We start from the raw sequence: 12,829 nt of genomic DNA on the forward strand, positions 1-12,829 counted from the left end.
CAGGGGTATTTTTAGGTTTTAGGGCTGGGTTTGGGTTTTGGGGTATAGGGGTATTTTTAGGTTTTAGGGATGGGTTTGGGTTTTGGGGTACAGGGGTATTTTTAGGTTTTAGGGCTGGGTTTGGGTTTTGGGGTACAGGGGTATTTTTAGGTTTTAGGGCTGGGTTTGGGTTTTGGGGTACAGGGGTATTTTTAGGTTTCAGGGCTGGGTTTGGGTTTTGGGGTACAGGGGTATTTTTAGGTTTCAGGGCTGGGTTTGGGTTTTGGGGTACAGGGGTATTTTTAGGTTTTAGGGCTGGGTTTGGGTTTTGGGGTACAGGGGTATTTTTAGAGTTTAGGGCTGGGTTTGGGTTTTGGGGTACAGGGGAATTTTTACGTTTTTTTTTTAAAGTACGACTTTAATTAAATTAAATTAATTAAATTCATTAAATTTAATTAAATTTTTTAAATCTTATTAATTACAATTTTAAGATTAATTCAATTATATTAATTAAATTAAATTAATTAAATTTAAATAATTACTATTATAACATTTATTAAATTAAATTAATAAAATGATATTAAATTAATTAAATTACATTAATTCCAATTTTAAATTAAATTAAACTTATTTAAATAAATTACATTAATTACAATTTTAAAATTAATTTAATTATATTAGTTAAATTAAATTAATTAAATTAACTTAATTACATTTTTTTTTAAAATTTATACTTACCTATACTTACGATGTAATGGTATGCGTTGTAATAGCATCTGCTATGTAATGTCCTGCGTTGTAATGGCATCCGATGTAATGGAACCTGCGTTGTAAAAGTTGTGATGTTACAGCCTGCGTTGTAAAATAACGCGTTGTAACATCATAGATCCCCCCACGCAGATCGTGGAGATGCTGGGAGACTGCACTTCGGTGCTGGAGCTGCTCAGGGTCGGGGCTTCTCGGACCCCAGAGCACTCACCAGAGGATTCCTTCGGTGGTCGTGCTGGTTAAGAAAGCGTGCAGGTTTTGATGATGGCCGGTCCCTCGAGGTCTCGTCGCACCCACAGATCTCAGCTGAGCTGACGATGTGGGTAGAGGTCAGAGGTGCCAGGGAAGCCGGTTCTCGTCGAGCTGGGTCGTCGGATTCCTGAGGAAGGACTTGCAGCAAACCGCAGAGTTCTTAGATGGTGCCTGCGGATGCAGGGTGACTACTCCTTAGTCACAAGGGAGAATCTTGAGAACAGTCTTGAATGTCCTTTCGTAGAAAGTAGTTCTTGATTCAAAGATGATCTAATTTGGAAGGGTCCCCGCTCCGGCCTTTATCCTAAACAAAGGGGCGGGTACATGACTAGGTCCTGCCCTAGGGGTGGGACCAGGAAGGGGGGTAGTTACACCCCTCTCCCCTGCCGGACTTTCCCCAGGTCAGGGGCTGCGCGCCCTTGGAACTGGTTCTAGCCGGCAGATGCGTAGTGAGCACCGGGGTGCCACTCCGCAGTCACCTTCTTGTAAAGCCCTGCCTACCCAGGATACACAAAACCCTGTCTGGGATGGTGCGAACACCGCCCTGGACAGGAAACCCTTTGTCCAAGCTCTCCTCGCTGGAAGGACTCCCAGCAGCAGGAGGTCAGACTTGTGTCTGTGGTGGCAGCGTCCATTTTGTGGAGCTGAGGCTTCAGTTAACTTTAACCGGGGTTCACAGTTACGTACATGTCGTGTCCCTTCTAGAAGGGCGGAATGCTAACCTCGTCGCCAGCATTGGTGAGGGGGCAGCATCCCGATTCGTATGACACCTTACTCGACATGTCTTGATAACGCAATACCGAAGTTACCGATATGGCACGCGTTATCATGGAACAGCCATTGGGTCTTGGTTCCGCAAGCTGCAACCGGGCTCGGCTCGTGCCAGAGCCCAATTCACACGGTTCCACGCACTCTGCCTTCAGGATTGTCAAGGCCTGCCATAAGAGTGACTGATAGGAACTCGGGTGTCCATTTTAAGGTTAGATATAGAGATACTATACCTACAGCAACGAGCGAGTACCCCACGTTGCCCCAGCTGTCGCGCAGCCAGTTGTGTCAGATTTAGATGGCCATCCAGGGGTGGCATAATACATGCTTCAGCCCCTGGTAGGCCCTGGGTACACCGATGCCCTGAGTTACAGGGTCTGACAGGGTGGCCCAGTTCCAATTGGGTAATGCACCTAAGGTACACACATCAATTTAGCGAGAGAACAGCTAGGCTGTGGGTCTGATTAGCAGGCCCACAGCCCGAGAAAGTCGTAAACCAGTGAAACAAAAGCAAAAAAGTCTGGGTGATCATAGGATTGCAGACCCTACTCTCCTACACGCACAAGCTCTTTTTTACCCTTTTTCACTAACTATCTAACCCAAAATTGAAACTTTCAGGGTCAGCACTCATTTCTCATTGGTCCATTAGAGGGGTGGTGATGATCACCTCATGTCCTCCTTGTCCAAACCAGTTCACAATTTTTTTCCCTGTCATTCCCAATGCTTTTTCATGACCTAATTGTCCACATTTGCAATTGTCGTTCAGTCCTTGTTTCTTTTATTCATAATAAGGTAACAACGTCTTCCTTTCCCAGGCTTTTAAATGCAAGCATCCTTTGGCACGTCTTCTAGTCATAGGCCAAGCCGACCTTGACATCTTTCTCTCCAAGCACAGTCCATTCACTCTTTTCTAGCATACTCCGCGCATGCGTGGGGTCCATCTTTCCCGGAGTCAATTTCATTGTTTCGTTTAAACAGCCATTTTCAGACTAGGCCACACGGGCCCCAATGGGAACTAATATGAAAACAAACAAAACAGACATTAGATATAGAATTTTAACACTTCTGTTTACCTCCCACCATTCTAATTTTTCCTGTTAATAGTTACCTAGCAAAGCACACGAATATGCGTCATTTACTTACTATCTGAATTCTTTTTGCCGCAAAACACTAACATAAGCACATATACACCCGTTTTATTTGATTATATGTACAATATCACAGCTCTATATTAATATTACTTTTGATTTATTAGCAAATTAATTTTTAGCAGATTAGCAATTAGTTTTCCCACGTGTTGTGTCTATTCTATTGTGCACTTGGTTGATTAGTTTTCATGCTTCACACAATTAGTAAATGTTACAGTTATGAGAGAATGAGTTTACAAGGAGTACACAAAAACGTTTGTCTTTTCCTCCTCCATCATCACGCAAGGAGGCGCAATTGTGAGGCAAAACCTAAGTGAGATTTATCAAGTCACACAAAGCCAGTTCGGATAGCCCTGCATGGCTTGATTAATCTAGAGTAACGCAAGGCAGCACAATTCACTGCTTTGCATTGTTCTGCGGCAGAGAGGCGTTCCATGGTTAGAGCTAGGGTGTTCGCACACATCCAACCATATATTTTGGGACATTCCCAGACTTACCATTAGTGACAGACCTGGGAATGCAGCAATACGTTACACCTTCCCAGGTGAGCATAACAAGGAGAATTATCTTTATTTCTACTCGTTTTTTTTCTTTTCTTGGTGTGCTGCCTGCTACATCACACCTAGAAAGATGAAAATGCCTCTCAGGATTGTTGGAAAGTCTCCCTTCCTGCACGCAAAGAATCCTGTCCACAACTCAAGCACCCTTGCGCTATGGCGCTAGGCAGGCAAAAGTGCTAGGAAGTGACAGGAGTGCACCGTATAATGGTAAATATGGCACATTCTTATCCTTTCCTTTTCATGTAGGGCGCAAGGTGGAAAGAATTAGAAATCTGGCCCAAAATATTAAGGGCCATATGTATCAAGCAAATTTGCATTCGCAAAGGCCGAAATTCGCAGAATTTCTGCCTTTGCGAATGCAAATTTGCTAAATGGTATGAATAAAACAAAATCTGGTGCAAAATAAGGAATCGCAAAATTTGCGATTCCTTATTTTGCAATTGCATTTAAGGAATCACAAATTTTGCGATTCCTTAAATGCAATGTATGAAGCAAAAATTTTTTGCAAAATGTCCTTAAGGAATCGCAAATTACCACCAACTTCTAGTTGGTGGTAAGTTGCAAATACCTTTAAAAATGCCAATTTTTGCATTTTTCAAAGTGCCATGTGATGCACATACATGCCCCTAGGGCATGTCTGTGCGCCACATGTGCACCCATGCATATTTCAGGGGTGCAACAGGATGTCCTTTGGACACCCCTGCACCCTTGAAATTATTCTCATTTTGCAATTAGCAAATTGCGAATCGCAAATTGATAATAACTTCCCATTCATTCCTATGGGCCTCCTGGCCCATAGAAATGAATGGGAAAGTATTCCTTAATTGCGATTCGCTATTTGCTAATCGCAATTAAGGAATTTTAAGAAATCTCAAAAAAAATGCGATTTTGAACATACATACCTATTTGCGATTCTCAAATAGCGATTTCTTAAAATCGCTATTTGAGAATCGCAAATCAGGCTGATGATACATATGGCCCTAAGTGTCACCTAGAGGTGCTTGACCGCTTCGTGACGACGGCACCGCCATCCAGTCGCCATGAGGAAGAATTTTTAAATCAGGATTCGCAATTATCCCAGCAGCAAGGCTTTCTTTATTCTCTCCAGTTTTATTCACAAGGATTCACCTTATCGAAATTTATTTCTAGATTTGGCTCCCCATCGTCATGAAAATGTTTGGATCTCCTGATATGCCTTTTTGGGCCATAAGTATGTAGGAAAATAGATCTCTCGGTCTTCTTCAGCTTTGGGCTCATATAGGACGACTGCCCCGCATAGGATATCCAGTGTTGGGACTACTATTGAATTAAGGAATTTTTCTATTCTCGACTACAGACCATTGAGATATACTCAGTCAACCCTGACATTCATTTTGGTTCAGAATTCTATATGTTGATGACTGAATCCTGGATAGCGAATGGTTTATGAAATAAGATGTGCGCCCTGATGAAGGAATTTCTATCAAATTGTTGTTGTTGGCACTTTCCGAAACGCGCGTCGGCGCTTTTCGCTTGTGTTTGCTAAAGTTGTTTATTGTGTGGTATTTGTATTGTCTTATGTCCTTGAATGTATTTTTGGACCCTGTGTCCGCTTTTTTATGTGATTTTCTCTTAATTGTTGAACCTTAATTGTGTGAACTTTTATCTACACATCTTTGTATATTGTTATTTATGGGTTGCCTTTTCTCTCTTCCATTTTCTTAGGAATTTTTATAGGATTTCTAAACGTGAGTAGGTCACTATGATGCTTCATTTATATGTATTTATGTAAGTGATCTGCCTTATATTCACTTCACTTTGTTTTTCATATTATATAAAAAGAAAATATCAAAATGAAAGATAAATAAGAAACTTAAGTGAGATGTTCTGTGGGTGTAATTTTCTGTAATTCTCTACAATTTTTACATTCTGGAACTTTTGTCCTTTTCTGACATACATTGGGACCCTTTCCATGTTGTTTAGTGTATCACCTAGAGGTGTGGGTCACCACGTTAGATGTATTGTAAAAGTGCAAACCAGGTCTGCTTTATTAATATATTAATACATTCTGTAACGGGAGTGTGGGTCACCACAAAACACCTGGCCTTTAGCGCCTATTGCTGTACACTTTTGACGGGTCTGTCCAGAGCGTTTCCTGCAGTCTCTCTCATCTGGGACCAATAGACCATTCACAGTGCAAGAACGACTCTTCACTGCCTCCTTTTCTCCTTTAAAGACAGCTAGGAACCCCCTGTTGGGGATCCTAGAAGAAAAGAGTAGCCATGCATCGATTCACACTCTTATTAAAACAGATTATTCAAAATGAAGGGTAGATGCTTTTTTGAGCCACGTAATAGAATACACTATTGCTGTCAGAGTGGTTGTTTTTTGCATGTAGGCCTTGAGGAAAACGAAAAATAAATGGATACGTTACCCGCAGGTACTGAGGGGCATATTTACAAGGGGTTATAGCCACCAGTACATCGCTTTTTTTACCGTCTGATAGCGATAACCCCTTCTCTTCATTTACAAGGCGGCATTAAGCCACTTAATGTGGCTTACAGCCGGCATGTAGATAATGACCCTATTGATTCACGCAGCACTTAGCGTGAAAGGGACGGACGATGGGTGTTGCAGTGGGCGTGCCACCGCAACATCCATTGCGTTTTTACGCTGCCCCGATTTACAAGGCTGGCATAAATATTGGGCAGTTATAAAAATATGACCAGGAAAAACCTGGTCTTAAACTGGCACCACAAGAAGAAATGATTGACTTCTCCTCGTGTTTGCTGTTTTTATGTGTGCAGCACAGATAGAAAGAAGGAGCAAATTGCCACTAGTGATTGTTCATGTGCAGGAAGGTGTCCCTTCCTGCACATAAACAATCATGAAATAATGACGAGCTGCAACTTCGATATGTGCTGCACTCTGCAGTACACATAGAAGTTACAAATCGCCATTACTGATTGTTTATGCGCAGGAAGGGACACCTTCTTGCACATGAACAATCATTCCCTGCAACTCAGGCACCCTCGCACTATTAGCACCTGGCAGCTAAATTTAGCACCAGCACTAGGGGAAACACAGGGGTGCGCCTATATTGGTAAATACACTGCATCCCTGCGTTTTCAGAATGTTGGAGCGTGGCGTTACCAATTGTGGCATAACACCGGGGGCCTCATTTATGAAAAGTGACGCATCGCTGTGTGAAAACAGCGATGCGTCACTTTTCACTGCGCACTCCTTACGACATTCCTGATGCGTCATATTTAATGTATGACGCATCATGTCGCAAGGAGTTACAGATACGTCAGTATTTCTGACGTATCTGTAAGCGCAAAAGTGACGCATTGCTGGAGTGTGTCACAAAAGTGACGCAACTCCAGCAATGCGTCCTTTCACATGGGGAAAGCCACATGTGAAAAGGCTTGCGTCAGTCTTACGCCTGCTGTGAGGCAGGCCTAAGATTTTGACGCAACAGCGTCCTAAAAGTGACGCAGTGAAATCTCATAGATTTCACTGCGTCACTATTACGAGGCTTTTTGCGGGGGAACACCCCCTCTGCATACATTATACCTGACACAGGTATAATGTGGCGCAGGGGTTTAAAAAGTGACGCATCTACCTAGATGCGTCACTTTTTAAATATGGCGCAACGAGGCGCATTTTTTACACTGCTGGTGCGTCACAAAAAGTGACGCACCGGCGGCGCAAAACTGACGCAAAAGGCCTTCATAAATAAGGCCCCAGGCTTTGCTATTCTATTGTGAATATACCCCTGAGTGTCTTGCGTCGTTCTGAAAATATGAAAGTAAAATGTTTGGAGACTTGGAGACAAAACCACAGTGGAGGGAACTGGCTGGCTTTGCCCACTTGCTAAGGAATTTAATAAACAATAGTGGGCACCTTGTGAAGGTCGTGGAAAAATACACAAAAATATCCCAGGGCTGAAATTAAACAGTTTCTATTTTGAAAGCACTGACAGCCAAAAAGGTGCGCTGTTGATGAACATCAGGTGGGATTATTGGCCTCAGATAAATTCGTTTCTGAGAAATGTATGATAGGATGGTTAACAGAGTACCAAAACTGTATCACATTTTCCTACAACAGCACATCAATTCTGTTTGGAATGTGGAATTTTGAGGCATCCCACAGATCTTTAAACAGAATGAAAAATAAGCATTCCTGCCCACGTACTCACGCAGACATTTTAAACGCATAAAGCCTGAATTCATGTTCAGCGAGTATGAGCAGTGCCACTTGCCAGGGAGAACGGAGAGTGGAAACGTGTTATGAGTACGAGACACACATTCGGACGTGACCATACTGAACGCCTTCGACAAAGAAAATAAAGTGGTTAATGCTAGTCACGCCTTTCCCTGACAGAGGTGAAAGGCGCGCGATTTTGCTCAATTAGTACGACAGTCAGCTGCACACTTGAACTAATGAATTAGCTGTAGCAATGCGCAGCATCCCTTCTCTGATGGCACACGGGCTGATAAGGCATTACACCATTCGCGGAAAGCTACACATCAAAATGACGACACTTCAGAATGCCCTTTAAGGATAGTTATGGCAAACCTTCAAGCAGAGTGGAAGAGACAAGCAGCAGATGAAAACAAACGCGGGTTTCATCCAGAGGGAGAAAAAAAACTGTGCTGTAGGAGCAATGCTATTAATAATGTGCAAAGGCCAATGTTTTGCTCAGGAGGAAGGGGTTGCTGAACAGCAAAGATGTCTAGTCTTGAAAGTATCTCAAGCCTCTTGCCTCCATCTCCCTCCACTTTAACTCATTTGACGCCACTCTTCCAGGTTATTTTTCATCCCTGCTTTCTACCTTTTCACTGGTATTCTTTCTCCTTCTTTCTCCCCTTTTCTGCTCTTCTCTCTCTTTGCCTGGGTCAAAGTCTGATGATAAAAAATAGGGGGCATATTATCAAGCAAAGGCGATATAATTATCGCTGCTTTATCGGCTGGTGTTAACCTGGGCTGCTATGGGAATTCACAAGGGCATATTATCAAGCCCATTATCGCCGCTTTAGCGGCAGTTTCCTGCCGATAAAGCGGCGATAATTTTATCGCCTTTGCTTGATAATATGCCCCTAAGTCTTTGTCCCCCCGAATGAGTGCCAGTGATCACCACCAGCTACCACTGGCACAAACAAAGCACTGTGTAAGAGTGCAATTAACCATTTGTGGCTCAAGAAGGTAAGCGCAGTGAGGTGGGGGCAGGGTGGGGTGGTGGAAGTCGACATATGACGGCATAGAGGAAAATAAATAAATGAAACCACTTACCTTGCGCTTGTCGCATCTTTGAGTCGGGGATGCGGCAAGCGCAAGGTAAGTGGCTTTATTTATTTATGTACTTTTCACTATTCGGTCGTATGCTGACTTCCACCACCCCCCACCCGCCCCCCGTCCGCGCTTACCTGTGCGAACCGCCACTGCAAATAACACCAGCTTGCCAGGAGAAACCATGTGATGGATTCTCATGCAGAATGACAGGAGAACTAGGAAGTAAAATACCAGTTTTACAGTGCTCTCAATTTTGACTGTGCTCCCTTTTCTAATTCAAAGCTGTGTGCATATTTCTCAATGAAGCAGTTCAGTCTGGAGGCTGACAATGCACATCCATTTCTTGTTTCTGTTTGAGAAGCAGTTTAACTAACCCTGCTGAAGGGTAAATGCAGCTATGGCGGAAATACATTACAATGAAATGTATTGGTGGTTGGCTGGGCCATCATTGATTGCTTTGGTTTTTCTAATGCACAATGCGCTTCCGCACACTGATGAAATATTTTTACTTGACAGCATGTAATCTTTTCATTTGGCTTGTAATGAAAGGCCCTGATTTGTGAAGGGGCCTCCGCAAAGCCTTGGCATTGCCCCTGGTAAGTATTATGCTGCATCAAATCTCTGAACCGAGAAACTAATGTGCAGTGCTGCAGTGCTGCCGCAGCGCTCCTGTCGCTTCCAGCTGGCTGGTTCAAGGAGGGAAATGGGCACAATCGATAATGTTGCATCTCTGTGTCCCAAGTTTTCCATTTTTACAGACATTTACTTGTATAAATATAGAACAATGAGTTTTCCTGACTGTATTTATTTCTAAAAATGCAAAAATATGTAAAATTGCTCTTCTTTTTAGTTAATCTCTATATTGTCTTTACATGCTTGTTAACACTGCCGGCCCTTGTAGGGTGGCACCTGCAGCATGTGCTGCACCTGTTCAAGCCAGGGTGCATCCAAGTGGTGATGCATGTGCTTTAGCTAATTCACAACAAACTCCTCTCAGGAAGAGGGGAAATAGCAATTAGTGTCTCCTTTCTCAGTGTCTCTTTATGCACGTCTATCTTCAGCTACCAGTGGTGGCTACTCCACTAAGGCGGAGGGGCATCGCCTCACCGCTTTTCAGCAGTGTAAAAAGGAAAAATGAAATCATAATAACTTGATGTTATTATCATTGTATTTTTCTTTGCTGAAGCCAGTTTTGGGGCGGGACTTGGGTGTTCTCACGGCCAGCGGCGGAGAAGTGGTATGCCCACTTAAGTGCACCTGACGGTTTGGCCGGCCGTTTTGGTCCGGCCAAACAGTCATGCATACTTAAAACATTCTCCACTGGGCTATAATAAACAGCCAGGGTGGAGAACATGCACAGGCCCACTGTCCCCATCTGAGCGGTGAACCACGGTGCTCAGACCAATCACGGCGCTGCTGTCATGGTGACAGCAGCATCGTGATTGGCTTAGGGGAGCGTGGGTGCTTCCTGGAAGCGAAGCGGAAAAGAGGCGACATAGGAGAGTTGGCGTGCAGAGGTAAGTGAAATTTTATTCTTTTTTTTCACTTCCCACCCCACCACCATTTGGTATTAGCCGCCACTGGCATCTACTTCTGTCATTATTCTGGAAAATATCTTTTTTTATCTGCTTTTGTTTATGAGATTTAACTTGCGGCAATTCAAAGCATGGTGATTGTCTGCAAGTAAAAAAGGCAGAAAGTCAGGCGCTACATTTTTATTTTGCATTGAAAATATTTGCCAAGTGACACTATGACATAAGATACCATCAGACATTCTTGGTTTATTGAATCATCTTTTCATTTATCCAGGTGTCTGCTTCAAATATAAATGAACATTTATAATGTTATTATTTATTGCAACATGATAAATTAGCTTGCTTGTACAAATTTTCAGTTTTTTTCTATATGGTTTTGAATTGTCTTTCGTGTAATTGTTTAAACGGAAATTGATATCGTAGCTTCACACTTATTGTTTTCAAGCAAGCAGGATCTCACACAATGTAAGTGAAATGTTGGAAGGGCTACATTAGTAATTGGGATTTTTTAAACAATCACCAATGTTCAGACAGAATATATAAACTAGAACAGAGCATTATGAAATATAAAGGAAATTCCTATCCAGGATTTGAGACTGAGGGTCATAAAGAGACAAAATCACCTTGGGTCAAAGTCATAATATTGATGCTAACAAAGTTGATTTACAAAAATATCAGAAAATAAATATTGCTCATAAAACTATCTCCTTTCCATACTTAACTAATAAAAACACAAATATCGATAACTAAAATATTGCTGTTAAACTATCTATTTTCATTTATATTGGTAAAAAAATATCAAAAACAAAAATTTTGTGACCTTTAGCTAGACATCTAAATGGTTTAAAATATTGCAACACACAATATTGACTACATTGTTATTGTCAAACATAAATATTTGTATTTACAAAACATAAAAATAAAGTGTTACATTAAACAAAAATTTAAACCAAACATTAAAAAAAACATAAAAATAAAGTGTTACATTAAACAAAAATGTAAACCAAACATTAAAAAAATATATATTTTAACAATATAATTATTTTACATTACTAAAAAAACATAAATGACCCTAAAACATACACTTCACTACAGCAAAATATTAATAAAAAAATATTTCCAACATGTACTAACATTTAAATTCTAAGCAAAAAATATGATAAATATATACTTAAATAATACACCAAAATTAAAACTAAAATCTCACAATATATATTCAACATTATAAAATAAACATTAATTAGCATTCACCACAAAAGGATATAAGTGAACACATGTTTGTAATTAAAAATACACTAACCAATAAAAACAAACTGTAAACCAAATTTTGTAATAAAATTATAAAATCAATTAAACTAATAATATAAAAGGCACACAAAATGTGACTACTTAATACTCCAAAAATACAAAAGCTGCAAGAAGAGAACACTCTGCCGGATTTTTCAAACAATCTGAAAAAAGGTGTGGAAAAATATATACAACTACCTTCCAAAGTAAATAAAAATATTTGATATTAACTTATAAATTAATTAATAATAAAAACTAAAATAACAACTACCAAAACACTTTACTACTTTTATGTCTTTACCTTTAGATATTACAAAGAAATGTTTACAACATCGAGAAAATACTAATCTGCTAAAAGCAATTACTAAACACCAACTCAGCCTAAAAAAAGGAAAAAATTAAATGAATTTCCATCATCCCCTACTTCCTACCAACAAATAATCATTTGAAATAAAACAACCAGCGGTTTTCCCCAACAGAAAAGGAGCCCCCTGACCAACAAAACAATACCACAATGTAAAATCTGAAAACAAAGACTGCAATTTCCAGCAAGAACACATATGTAAGTATAAACTAGGAAGCAAGTACCATCATTTTCTTTGTCAATAGTAAATGTCTTACAATTTTAAACATGTAATTCTTTGTATTATTATACTCATTTAATACATTATTACAGAAAGAGCATGATACATCACATCAAAGAAAAGGAAACAAATATTCTCTCACATGGACTTTACTTACAGCCAAGAAAGTACTGCCATTGAAACTATGGAAATGTGCTCAATATTATTCTAATGTTTGCTATAGGATGTATACTACAAAGGATGATATTGCTAGAATTGTAAGGAAATACAAAAACCCACAAAGTTCACCAAAATTGAAGTAAGTCATGTACTAAAAGATGTAAGAGAGGCAAGCACTAGCTCCCAAGAGCCCACAACTATAATACTAAAATATATACTCCCTAATGTCCCCGAACATATCACAGGCCAGCTACCAGCTATACCCACCTTAGAACACTTGTGGCCTAATTACAAGTCTGTCTGTTCTTGGACTGACAGACTCGTGGTGGGGTGGCGGTTGCGGTCTTCCAACCGCCACATTATGACCTTGTTGGTAGTGCCACCCTGGGACCACCAACTTCGCCTGGGAAATGCCGTACAGCGGTCTTGAGGTAGTAATATGCTTGGCAGGACCACCGCGGTCCCACGACGCATATTACAACTTTCCTCATTGACACTTATTTCATTCTGGTCTT

The sequence above is a fragment of the Lissotriton vulgaris genome, chromosome 11, assembly GCF_964263255.1.
Source record: "Lissotriton vulgaris chromosome 11, aLisVul1.2, whole genome shotgun sequence".
In the NCBI taxonomy this organism is placed as follows: Eukaryota; Metazoa; Chordata; class Amphibia; order Caudata; family Salamandridae; genus Lissotriton; species Lissotriton vulgaris.